This window comes from Typopeltis vanoorti, chromosome 18, assembly GCF_054136105.1.
Source record: "Typopeltis vanoorti isolate ZY-2024b chromosome 18, IOZ_Tvanoo_1.0, whole genome shotgun sequence".
In the NCBI taxonomy this organism is placed as follows: domain Eukaryota; kingdom Metazoa; phylum Arthropoda; class Arachnida; order Uropygi; family Thelyphonidae; genus Typopeltis; species Typopeltis vanoorti.
In genome coordinates, this window is record NC_143566.1 from 53,128,075 (window position 1) to 53,140,987 (window position 12,913).

Sequence of the window (12,913 nt, forward strand, 5' to 3'; positions counted from 1 at the left end):
ACGAAAGCTTTGGCGTTTATTGTCAGAAACTGATAGTGAATGACATAATTTTTTTTATAGAATCCTTAATAAACAACTGAAATTAATGTTTTTTTTTTAAGTTATTAAAATTCATTATATGTATGTGTGTTCTCCATGAAATGTAAATAAAAATCTTATGATCCTAACGAATTTAATGTTTGTTTTTTTCATTATTTTGCTTATGTTTCAGGTTTGGAACCAATCTTCACTTTTTCTATGGAGTCAGTAGTTCTTTTTACGCGAATTCTATTTATGCATAATTTTTAGGAACGTATCTATTGCGTAAAAAGAGGTTTAGGTGTGTGTGTGTATATATATATATATATATATATATATATATATATATTTTTTTTTTTTTTTTTTTTAATATTAACTCACAGCAATGTATAATTACAAAGCAAACTGTGAGCTTTTATGCTAATATGCACTAGTTATATCTAACATATTTTTACATGTGACAATTTTTTGTGTCTATTAGAACATAAAGTGTCAAAAATAAGCAGCATTTGAAACACAGAGATTTGCAATTTTTGAAATTAAAACAAGCCGGTCAGTCTCCAATTTACAGAAAGGTGCATTCTGGAAGACTGTCCATAAGTCAAAATTTACATACATCATATTGGCCCCTGAAGTTGATGATAGCTAATAGAAGTTTACCATATAATATAGAAATGTATCAAGTAATGATAATGAAAAATAATGATAATGATGGTGAAATTGGAGAAAGTTGACCTTGATTGCAAAACCCGTGGCACTTAAAACTGAACCTTGTGGGACTTTCTCCTCTTGATTATACAGTTAGGAGTTAGTGGTTCTGAATCATACATGGAAGATTCAGTTAGATAAGAAGTTCCTGATAAAAAGAGGGAGATTCCCTCTAAGATTATGTAGCTCTTTCAGTATTCCAGATCTTCAAGCTGTGTCACATGCTCTTTTCATATCAAAGAAAACTGATACTAGATGCTAGCGTTTTAGGAAAGCATCGGAATGAATAATGGTGTGCCTCCAACCAAAGTAGATGATCAGTAGTAGAATGATACTTGAAGAAGCTAGACTGTATTCAGAAACAACCTCTTTTCAAGTAAAAAAAAGGTTTTTTCTCTACAAAATCCATAGAAGCTGAGAGTTAACCATTTTTGCCAGAGTCTTGCACAAGCATCTGGGCAGAGCAATTGGACTGTAGTTATTTGGCAATTTTGGATCCTTCATTGGCTTAGAAAAAGGCAATAAAAATTTCCTTCTGCCAGGTATCCAGAAATATGCTCTCACAAAAAATTATGTTGAAAATCCAACATATGATGGTCAAACATATGTAGCTGATGGCTACAAATGTTTGATCGTCTCATAATGCAAGGTTTCCCAAACTTTTTTCCCCGTGGCACGGTTATTTTAATACTTCATCTTCATGACCCACTAAAATTTTTATGGCCAATAGGTAAAATAAAACAGATTTGAATGTTCATAGAGTTTTCATTCATTATTATTACAATAAAGAAGCATTTACTCTTACAAATATATAAAGAAATTAAACTAAAGCCAAGTAATTTATTAATGAGAAGTGTGATGCTGTTGTTTGTTAATTAGAAAATTCAAGTTTGGAGGAAAAGATGATAACTGTATTCTTAAATCCGGTTCGACTTCCAATCGTTTCTATATTTATTTTTTAGAAAAACCAGTGTTGAAAAGCCTGTTTCACGCTTATAGGTTGTGATAAAAGGCATTAGAAATTTTATCGCTTTTTCTGTAAAACTGGGTACTCCTGATGGCAAGACAGCCAAAAATTAATCAGTGGTATTGTGTTGAAGAAGTCTTTCACTGCCATATCACATGACAGTTCAATTATAGATTCAATATCTGAATCCGGCAATTCTGTTTCAGATTCTGCGTTCACTGGGTAATGGCAAGCGAGAGATGAAGAAAGAATGAAATAAATTATTTAGAAACAATTATAATATTATTATTATTATTATTGTTCCGGGAAACTCCAAGGAGTCGACAGACTCATCAAGGAAGGCCCTAACATCATGTCAAGAACAACTATTCAACATTGACACAGTATCTATCATAACTTGCCTTGAACTCATTCACGGTCGTAGCATCCACAACAGACTCTGGAAGCTTATTCCACTCATTCACCACTCTCCAAGTAAAAAACCTAGCTCTAACACCCTTGTCAACCATGCTCTTGCCCAGCTTCCATGCATGGCCCCTAGTCCTCCCACCACCAGTCATATTTTCAAAAATATCTTCTCGATCAATCTTATAAAAACCCTTCAGTAATTTGAATGTCTCAATCATATCACCCCTCCTTCGCCTATTGTCCAATTTCTGCAACTCACAAATCCTCAACCTATTCTCATGAAGTTCATTCCACAGACCTGCTATCATCTTGGTCACGCGTTTCTGGACCCTCTCCACTTCCTCCCCATCACAAAGAAACCCTGGTGTCCATAACTGGGCACAGAAGTCCAGATGGGGTCTTATCAAGGCTTGATACAGAGGAACAGCAAACTTGTTTGTCTCAGCATGTTAAAGTATTTTTCAGAAACCAAGTGATTTGGTGAGCTGTTTTAGTCACTTTTGCAATGTTCCCCTCAAACGTCAATTCCCTATCCACCAACACTCCCAAATCCCTGGCCTCATCAATCTCCTGGAGTATGGTTCAACCAATGCGATATACTGCTGCTATTCTTTTCACCCCAAAGTGCATAACCTTACACTTTGCTACATTAAATTGACATCCATTTTTCCTAGCCCAGTCCTCCAAACTATCCAAATCATCCTGTAAAATTTTGACATCCTGTGCACTCAAAATTGCTCTACCCAACTTTGCATCATCAGCAAACAAGTGAATACTTCCTCTCAAATCCTTTCCAATATCATTGATGAACAAATTGAAATGCAGTGGTCCAAGAACAGAGCCCTGCAAGCACTCCACTAGTCACAAGACGTCTTTTAGCCCTGCAAGCACTCCACTCCTGAATAAACCACTCTCTGGTATCTCTCCTTCAACCACCCTCCTATCCATCTCACCAACCCTATATCTATTCCCATCTGCTCCAGTTTACTGATTAGGGTTCCATGTGGTATCCTATCAAAGGCCTTGGCAAGGTCCAGTAGTATCACTGTAAACCCATTACCTCTATCCAGTTCAGCCGTCACCGTGTTATAAAACGTGAGCAAGTTACTGAGGCATGATCTACCCTTCACAAAACCATGTTGTCCCCCATACAATATCCCATTTTCATCTATCCAATCCTGTATTCTTTTCTTGACTAATTTCTCTAAGACCTTGACAATGATTCCTGATATGCTAATCGGTTGGTAATTTACAACAGCAGTCTTGCAACCACCTTTATGCTGATGAACTATTTTCCCCTCTTTCCACCCGCTCGGGACTAACCCAGACCCGAGACTCAAATTAAACAAAATGGTCAAGGGTACTGACAATTCTTTAGCTGCGTCTCATACAACACGAGCTGGTATACCATCCAATCTCACAGATGTATTGACATTGAGGTTATGCAATAGACTACTCACCTCCACTTCATTCACCACAATTCCCGTATAATCTACTGGTTTATTCGTTTCTGCAATGTCACCACCTGGATGATATATTCTTGCAAAGTGCTCACTCAGTAACTCAACTATATCAACTGATTCGGTTATCTCCCTACCATCGGCATTCTTTAAAATCATTCTGCCATGTACATTTTTCCTTTTACTTGCTACATATCTAAAAAACTGTTTAGGATTCTCTTTAGCCTGCATGGCCAATGTTCTTTCGTAATCCATTTTTGCTTTTCTTAACACACTCGTCACCCTTCTGGCCTGCACTTTATACTGTTCATGTGCCTGCCGGTCACCTTTCTCCTTAAATTCCCTCCATAGTTGTTTCTTTTTTTTGCAGCTCAAGCTTAATGGTGTTATTCATCCATTTAACCCCTACTTGATTTATTATTCGGAATCTAGGTATACAGTCAGCCATTGCTTCATGCAAGCACTTCTTAACTACCTCCCATGCACTATCAATTTCTAGTCCTTGCAGTTGTACATGCCATGGCACTGAACTAATCAAACTGTTAGTCAAACTAATCAATCAAATTGTATTGTTCTCCTAACAGTCCTGATGGTTCAGGACTGTTAAGAGAACAATAGCTTCATCTCTTCATTCCCAGTTTCTGTGTTGTAGTGCCTACGTGCACGTAACTTTTTTGTAAGTTCCTTTACAAGATGGCAACGTGACATTGCCGAAATATCGGAAAATATTTATTAAAGTTGAATTTAATTTATATACTTAACTACGTTGTTCTATTCCTTAAGTGGTTTAATAATGCATAACCAACGTATAAGCTGTCTACGAGAATAATCAAACTCCTAAGCTTGTCATACTTTCCAGCCCGATAATTCCACATGTACCCTGTCTTAATTGAAAATTCTACACCTTTAGCCACCTCCCAAGTCAAGACCCTATGATCACTCTCACCGATTGGTGGCAATGTGGTCATATTTGTTACAGATCCTCAGATGTAATTACTAGGTCAAGCACTCTCTCACCCCTAGTATTTTCCATTACATGCTGTTGCAGATAGTTATCCCTTAATAACCGCATAAAATCCAATTCCTTCCTGCCGTGTGTCCTCTCCTCACTCCAATCAATGCGACCATAGTTGAAATCTCCTAATAATCGCCCTCCTTCCACTCATTTCTTCTATTTGCTTGTGCATACTGTCACCACCATCTTTTCCATCACCTGGTCTATAGCAGCACCCAATTGTATATTTAGTTCTGCTAGCCACAATCTCATACCAAATGGCCTCAAATGTGCTCTTTTCTCTATCCTGCAATTCAACTTCTATTCTCCTTGGCTGTAGCTCATCAGCCATCATCAACAATACTCCTCCCCCCATTTTATTCTCTCTGTCATTCCTGAACACACTATACCCATCACATTCAATCCCACTCGCTATATCATCTACAGTCAGCCATGTCTCACTAATACCAATAACCTGTGGTCTGGAAGTGCCAACCATGGCCAAAAACTCTTCCTTCTTGTTCCTAATACTCCTAGTATTAGTGTACATGAATTTAAGACCCCCATTAGCCCCAACCCTACCTTGATGCCTTATATTAACTATCCCACTCTGATTTGTTGTCCTTATTTGCTCGGGCATATTATATTCATTCTTACATTCAACTGCCTCCCTAAGGATTGTATATCTACTCTCCCCCCTTAACAAATCTTGTTTCCCTGAATTGGCACATGCACTACATTCAGCAACACTTTCTCAAGTCTTCTTACACCGTAACCATTCAAATGCAAGCCATCTATCTTATACAGATCCTTTCACCCATCAAACTCACTCCACACATCCACAAATTCCACACCACTCATCATACATAACCCACGCATAAAGTCATTCGCAATTATGGCCCTCCTTTTAAACATTTCATTGTCATACCGTGGCAAAAGACTAATCATTCTAACTCTCACTCTTTTCTTTTGCTACCTCAAACAATTCATTCAGGTCTTCTATCGTTTCCATTTTATCTCCTTTCAAATCATTCATACCTGCCACAACAATCATTTCTTTCATCCTTTCCTTTTGCTCTCTAATAGACTCAGTTACATCCTTTATGGTCGCACCAGGTTGGTACGATTTTGTCAAATCCTCTACTAACACACCTCATACTAACGAGTCTCCATACAGCACTCTATCCTTCATTTTGTTCATGTTCACATTCATACGTCTATTTTTCCTGTCATACCTTTTATTATTGGTTGGTTCATTCAGTCGACTTTTGTTCATGCACTCTAGCTGCTGTTTTGCCCTTTCTATCGCACCATTCAACAACGCGATCTCACTCAATGCATCTATCTCATCTTTTTTATTCTCTGAGAAATCATTAATACTATCATTCACACTTTCTATATTCATACTCTCACAATTCTCATGTACAACCTTGCCGTTTCTTGTCATATCCCTATTTTCTTCATTCTGAAGTTTGACAAAAATATCACACTCACAATCTGAAATACATTTCAATTCCTCATTCTCCCTACATTTTCTACACACATTCAATCCTTTATTATCTTCTAACCACACTCCAACCGCACTCCGCAAAGCGTACATTTCACAGCTAGTACACTGACTCATTTCTTTTATACTACCGTTCTTTGATAAAGATGGCGAACCATCATTACTGGCCGCCATTTTCCTTCGTACAGGTGCCATACTTATTTGCAATGTGTTTTATCAAATTATAATTTATAACACACCAAAAACACACAAACAGATGCACTAAATATGCAAGCCAAACAAAACTACGCAATATTAAGTAATTTTTACCAACAATAACTGAAAATAATACTTAGCTTATCAGGAGCTTGCACGAACACTACTAATAATTACGGTTGTTCAGCCGAATCCACCAGGCAAGGTACAAGTAATCAGTAAATACAAAAAATATGCTCTCTCTCGATGCTTAACTCAAACTGAACAAGCAGGAGTGAGTATGTGGTGGGCGAGTAAAACAAACGCCAGACCGCCAAACAATTTGCTGGTGGCGCAGTTGCCGCCATGCAGTCTCACTATTAGTTGAGCTACTTTATCGCAAATGAACAAAGAGACTGTGAAATGCGGACGTGGATGGAGCACGTTTTTCGTCTCTATTAATTAAATTATTTATTCATTAGTCCCAATTAAATGCTATTTACTTGTATTTTAGAGTTTCGTGAAAAAAAGAAAACCCAAAAACAAAACACCTAAGTTTTCGAGAGTTTTTTTAGGCAACCGGCATTTAGCTTTCGTGACCCACCATTTGGGAAATGCTGTCATTATGGATATCTCCAGCAGCAGTTGGGCAACATTTAAGGAAAGCAGCTTTCATTTCTTCTTCAGTAACATTCAAAGAGAACAGAATTTGTTGTGTTCTGCTTTTCATTTTTGGGCAAGGATCTCAGAGGCTAAGAAGATTCTGATGATGTTTTAGTAAAAATCTTCCTAAGTCTGTCTGCATATGTTGAGTTGGCAGCTGCGAATCCATTATGTTCAGAGATGAAGAGCTGGTGAGTGGTATATCTGCTTTTCATTTTCAGATTTTATACCACACTTCTTTACTCTTGCTTGATCTTGTTATGGAAGATGTATATTCGATCCACGATGCCTTCTGGCATGGACAATGAATGTGTTTTGCTTGGACTCGAGTAGTTTTGAAAGGAAAGAGCTTTATAGTTGTAGGGTATCTGTAAAAGATACCTCATGCTTTCTTTTGAGCTTTGCTAGCTGCTGGCATTTAATCATCATTCCATTGTGGTTTGAGGAAATGTGGAAACCAACTAGATGTTTTAGGATTTGCAGTCGCTGCTACTTGTATAATAAATTCTGTCACACTGTTCACTGCATCACCAATAGTGGATGAACTGAATTCTGCTCAAAGTAGACAAGATGGGTCAGTCAGTTTGCTCAATTTTTCATCATGATAACTGTGCTGTAGTATGTGGTTTTCGATGTGAAAGGATGAATATCACAGGGAAATGGTTACCAGGGAGGATGAGTAGAGAGTTAGGTCAATGATGAATGTTTGGGTAGGCATGTGGAAGAAGATTTTACTTCCAATGTCATGAGACTAAGACTGTTTGTCAATCATGTGCTCAACAATTCTTCCTCTGGTGTGTTTTGGTCATTATCCCATAGTGTTGTGCCTGTTTAAATTCCCCATTAAAAGTAAAGGTGTGTTAACTGCAATATGACATCATCAAGATTATCCTGAGAGAAGATATCTGTTATAGGATGACTGTAGATGTGACACATACATTTATAAGTGATCTAAGTGAGAATCAAGAGAAATGAAGGCCAGTGTCCCTCATTTCTTCTTCATCAGGAATAATATCCAAGACATTATCAAATTCTACTCCATGTAGGGCACTTATATTATTTGTTTTATTTTCCTGTGTGTGGGGGGGGGTATCAATGATATCTGTTATTGCACTGCTAATTAAAATTTTATTTTTTTTAATAAGAGAATTTTTATATATATAGCGGGAACATTTTTAGTATGCCCTCAAGAATGAGTACATATCAATTTTTCTCTTTGATTTGCTCTAAGGAAATAGTAAGCAAGTCATATGTTCAATAATGTTGTGGTTGTGAGAAGGTGAGATTACATATGTATTGAGGTCTTTGCTGACATTTGCTTTTTTGCAGTAAGAGGCTTTAGCAGATATTGTTACTACTTTTGTGGCATACCGCCTTTTCACATCCTGATAGGTAGTGACTTGGTCTGTTTTTATTTATTTATTTATTTTGTTATTATTATTATTATTTTTGAATCCTGTTCAGTCTTCCACCTTTGGCATACTTTAGAGTATACTGAGTGATTTCAATTAGTTAGAGCAGGGTTTCCTAAACTGTGTTCCACGGAACACTGGTGTTCTGCAAGAAGTTCTCCTGGAATTTGTCATTTTAGTGAAAATATTCTGAGGAGAATAATATTCGTGAATATGTCGAAAAGCTCAGACCCAGAACGCCTAATAACATCTGTGTAGCAAATGTTAGTGACGTGTATTTTTAAACGTGGAAGTATTCATGAATTATCGTTAATTTTCACACATTGAAACCTTTCAACATTTGGGAAAGGGAATACTGCTGTTTATGACTGCTCATAAAAATTGCCTGCAAGCAGATTATGACAATGGCTGGCATATCCTCTGTTCTCAAAACTGAATGAAATAACATCTGTGTTGCAAATGGTAGTGACCAATCAGCAAGGAAGTATAAAGAAAATTTTTCTACTAAAATTGAAGATCAAGGTAGTCTATATCAACTTCTCAAATCTGAATACTTTCTTCGCAAGTTGTTTGTATTGTAGGGTGAAAGTTTCAAAACCACAGTGCCATGCTTTTTTAAAAGTAATAGGCCTGCAGATTTAAATTTTAATATGAATAAGAGACAAGAGACCTTGTTTAATTTTGGTGTTAAGAAATCTCTTATTGAAGGTGTTTGTGATGCAACAGATTGGAGTCATCCACCACCACCCTACAAAGCGATCTCCAGGATGTACAACAGGAGGGAAAAACTACCAGCACACAGGAGAAAAAGTCTGCATTCACTCGTAAGTACTTATAATAATATTATAAATTTTTGGTGATCAGAATGGGATATGTCAATGAAAATCAGCACAAATTAATTTAATGATGTTTATGTTTAATTATTAATTAATAATAAAATCAGCTAAATTAATAATAAATTATTAATTAATACATTACAAAATAACCAAGGTGTTCTGTGAACATTTCAGGATTTGTGAAGTGTTCCATCGTAGGAAAAGTTTGGGAAATGCTGAGTTAGAGCATTTCAGCATTTTGCTGATACAGTCTTTCTTCTAATGACCTTTACTGCCCCACTGGTTACAGTTTATTATTATTATTATTTAACACCTCCAGGGAGTCCAAGGACTCATCGAGGGAGGGCACCTGTTCTGCAGCTCTGTCTCCACCAACTGACCACAACAACAACAGCATCTACCACCACCACCACCACGCTTTTCCACAGACAATCACAAACATCCACGCCTATGGCAGGATTCGAACCCGCAGCCTTTTGGCTGGAGAGCGGATACGCTAACCACTTGGCCAGCCAGGCCGGCAATGCTTGGTAGAGATGGTAGAGCCACGACAGGCAATTTGAGAATGACCATATTTCTGATATTTAAAGCAGTGTAAAGGATTCATCATAGCCTAACCTACTTTGACTGATGTTGTGAAAGTAAGGATTATGTTCCTGGTGGGAACCTGGTGCCCATCCCTGTGTATAAAGATGCTTCTTACACTCCTTGGTCCTTCACTTCAGAGAAGATATCCTCATCATCAAGAGGTTCCATTCTGATATTATGGCAGTAGAAACGTTTAAACATTTTGTGTGTGTGAGGAATAACATAATTGGTATTTCCCCAACAGATGTTTGAACAAAGTACCGTATTTTCTGGCGTATAAGACGCATTGGCCTATAAGACGCATCCCCTTTTTGTACACATTTTTTAGGAAAAAAACTTTATCACTGAATATTATAATGAATTTACAGTATTTCAAATATAAAGTAATAAGTAGATCTACTTTCAACAAATACCTAATCTAACTAGGAAAGAGTACCCACCTTTTAATTGTCTTCATCAAAATTCAGAAATTCATCTCCAGAGCTAAATGAAGAGAGACACTTGAAACCTCTTCTAAATCAGAATCTGACTCCTCATACAACAAATTATCTTCTGTACCATCCAGTGCATTACTAATGCCACACTTCTTAAATGATTTAACCACTGTCTCAGTTTTCACAATATCCCATGAAGCTTTGACCCCACTCACAAACTTGCAAATTGCTAGGCTTCTTCCTGATGGTGTAACCTCAAAATCTGAAGACTGCATTCAGCTGTTTCACTTCTCCTTCATAAATCCCTTAAATGGTTTATTAATACAGACATCTAAAGGTTGAAGCTGACTAGTTAGACCTCCTGGAATTACAGCTAACTGAGTTTTCAATTCCTTGAGTTTATTTTTAACATCTTCTGTTCTGTGAGAATGAAACTGATCCCATACTAGCAGGGCAGGCTTCTTCAACAGTCTGCCAGGGTGCCTAGACCAAATTTTATCTATCCATAACTGCATTCCTCCTCCTCCATCCATCCAGCCTTTTGCATGAACATGTACAAACACTCCTTTAAGCAGTTTTTCTTTTGGTAGCGTCTTCCTTTTAAAAATCAATAGTGGCAGCAATTTTGTCCCATCAGCACAGCAGGATAAAATAACCATGTAGTGAGTTTTTTCGTGCCCCGAAGTTTTAACAGTAACACTTTTAGTGCCCTTGGAATCTACAGTTTGTTTGAGGGCACATCAAAAGTCAGCGGAACCTTGTCCATGTTTCCTATTTGCGCAAGTTCAAAATTTTCTCGTTTCCTTGCGTTAATGACGAATCAATGAAATTCAATAATTTTTTCTTCATATTCAACTGGCATCTTTTGTGATATTTTTGTTTTAGTCCACATACATAGCTGGTTTCTCTTCACAAATCTTGAACACCATGATGTGGATCCAGTAAAGTTGGCAATCTCTCTCTGTTGGTGGCTATCACTTTCACTTGATGAATAATCATTTTTGTAGACACTGAAAGTCCCGCTTTTCTGTGGTCTAAAATCCAATTATTCAGTTCTACCTCAAGTTCTGGCCATTTAGTAGTTCCACTTCGCAGGTTACGTTTACTGTGAGTTGATTTTTATAGATCCTCTTCCTGATTACGCCAAGTTCTTATCATTTTCTCAGCTGGGGTGGCCCAAAATGCCTCTCTGCAGCCCTGTTTCCATGTTCTTTAGCATACGCAATCACACGTAGCTTGTATGCAATATTGTAGCAATGCCAACGTTTTTCAGCCATAATTTGCCAAGAAATTTAGAGAAAATTTAACAGCAGAAATTTATCACTGTTCACAACAACCGAGAAAAAAATTGGAAAGTTTAAACGAACAGGAACACGGCTGTGATTGTCGATGACTGTAGATGCACATCCACTGAACTCTACATAACTGGAATGCTCTCACACACTGCAAGGAAGCAAGAAAGAAATCGTATAACTCAGAACAGAGAAAATTTCCAGAAATGAAAGTAATAAAAAAACTGAGTACCAGCATATAAGACGCACCCTGTTTTTCAGACCTATTTTCAAAGAAAAAAAGTGTGTCTTATACACCGGAAAATACAGTAATGTTTTGAATTGTGTCAGTGCTGCTCCTTTGAATATCTTCTGAACAGTCTTTACTGATTTTGGGGATTCTGTCAACACTTCTGAATTAAGAAGGTGACATTTTATGAAGTGAGCATTCTCTTGTTGAATGTAGTATAGATGTATTTGTTCTTGTTACTTGATGTTTTCTGTTAATGTTTCAATGGTTTTTGAACATGATTGAGGCTTATTGAGGTACCTAATAAACAAGAGGATGAAAAATGATTCATTCTCATAGGGAGTTTGATTCAGCACCAGATCCACCACGAATGCCCACAGCATGAGGACCAAGGAGTGACAGCCATAAGAAGAATCCTCATAGATGCTAGGACTATCCTCCAAGATGTCATACTTGCACTACAGCATGACTTGGGTCCTGTTCCCACACCATAGAGAAGGAGACTTATTTCAACACCATTGACCCTTGCAGGCAAGCTTCCTGGCTGACTCTGGCCAGGCAATGCAGGGCTGCCTGAATTACTGAAGCTGAGGACAAAATAGTCTGAGCCTACCAGGACCCCTTTCTGGATGTCCAAGGGTCACACTGAATGGCAAACACAGTAGCAAGGTATTGGTATTGGTTTCCAGTGATGGTGGTCTGGAAGATAGTAAAAAATGAGGCTCAGAAGAAGTAGAGCAAAGTAGGAAGAAAAGCATAATACTGGAATGAGAATGAAAATGATCAGTGCTGTCACCAGGAGTTGCTCTCCATCACTTGGAGGGATTCTGAACAGCTTAACACGGAAAATTCCATCTTCACATTCTGCTACTCTGTAGCTCACAGCAGCCGAGTTAAAAAAAATCAACAATTCATCTCTAATTTTAATAGAGCCAGTTCTTAAAAATTTGTGATTTGGTCCCTTTGTCAAGAAAACATGGCTAGCTTGGGTCCGTCTATGCTATTACATCTCTCAGATCCCAATGACGCCATCATAACATTACATATAATAGTATGAGTGAGAAACATTAGAAATTTAATTTTGCCCTCTGTTGGAACCTGAAAAACTTTGTGATCTCAATCACCAGTGAACTTTTATTTATACAACAGAAATATTAGATGTAGTGAGACCTATCTGATGAAAAGTGTGTCTTTGTCCCCCCCCCCCCCCCCCCAATTGTTCT

General features: G+C 37.5%; 1 protein-coding gene across 1 annotated transcript in view; it reads right to left on the reverse strand.

The window, feature by feature from the left end:
- Positions 1-12,913, reverse strand: part of LOC150096673 (twitchin-like) — a 2,440,784-nt gene that overhangs the window by 328,720 nt on the left and 2,099,151 nt on the right. The gene's annotated exons all lie outside the window — the stretch shown is intronic.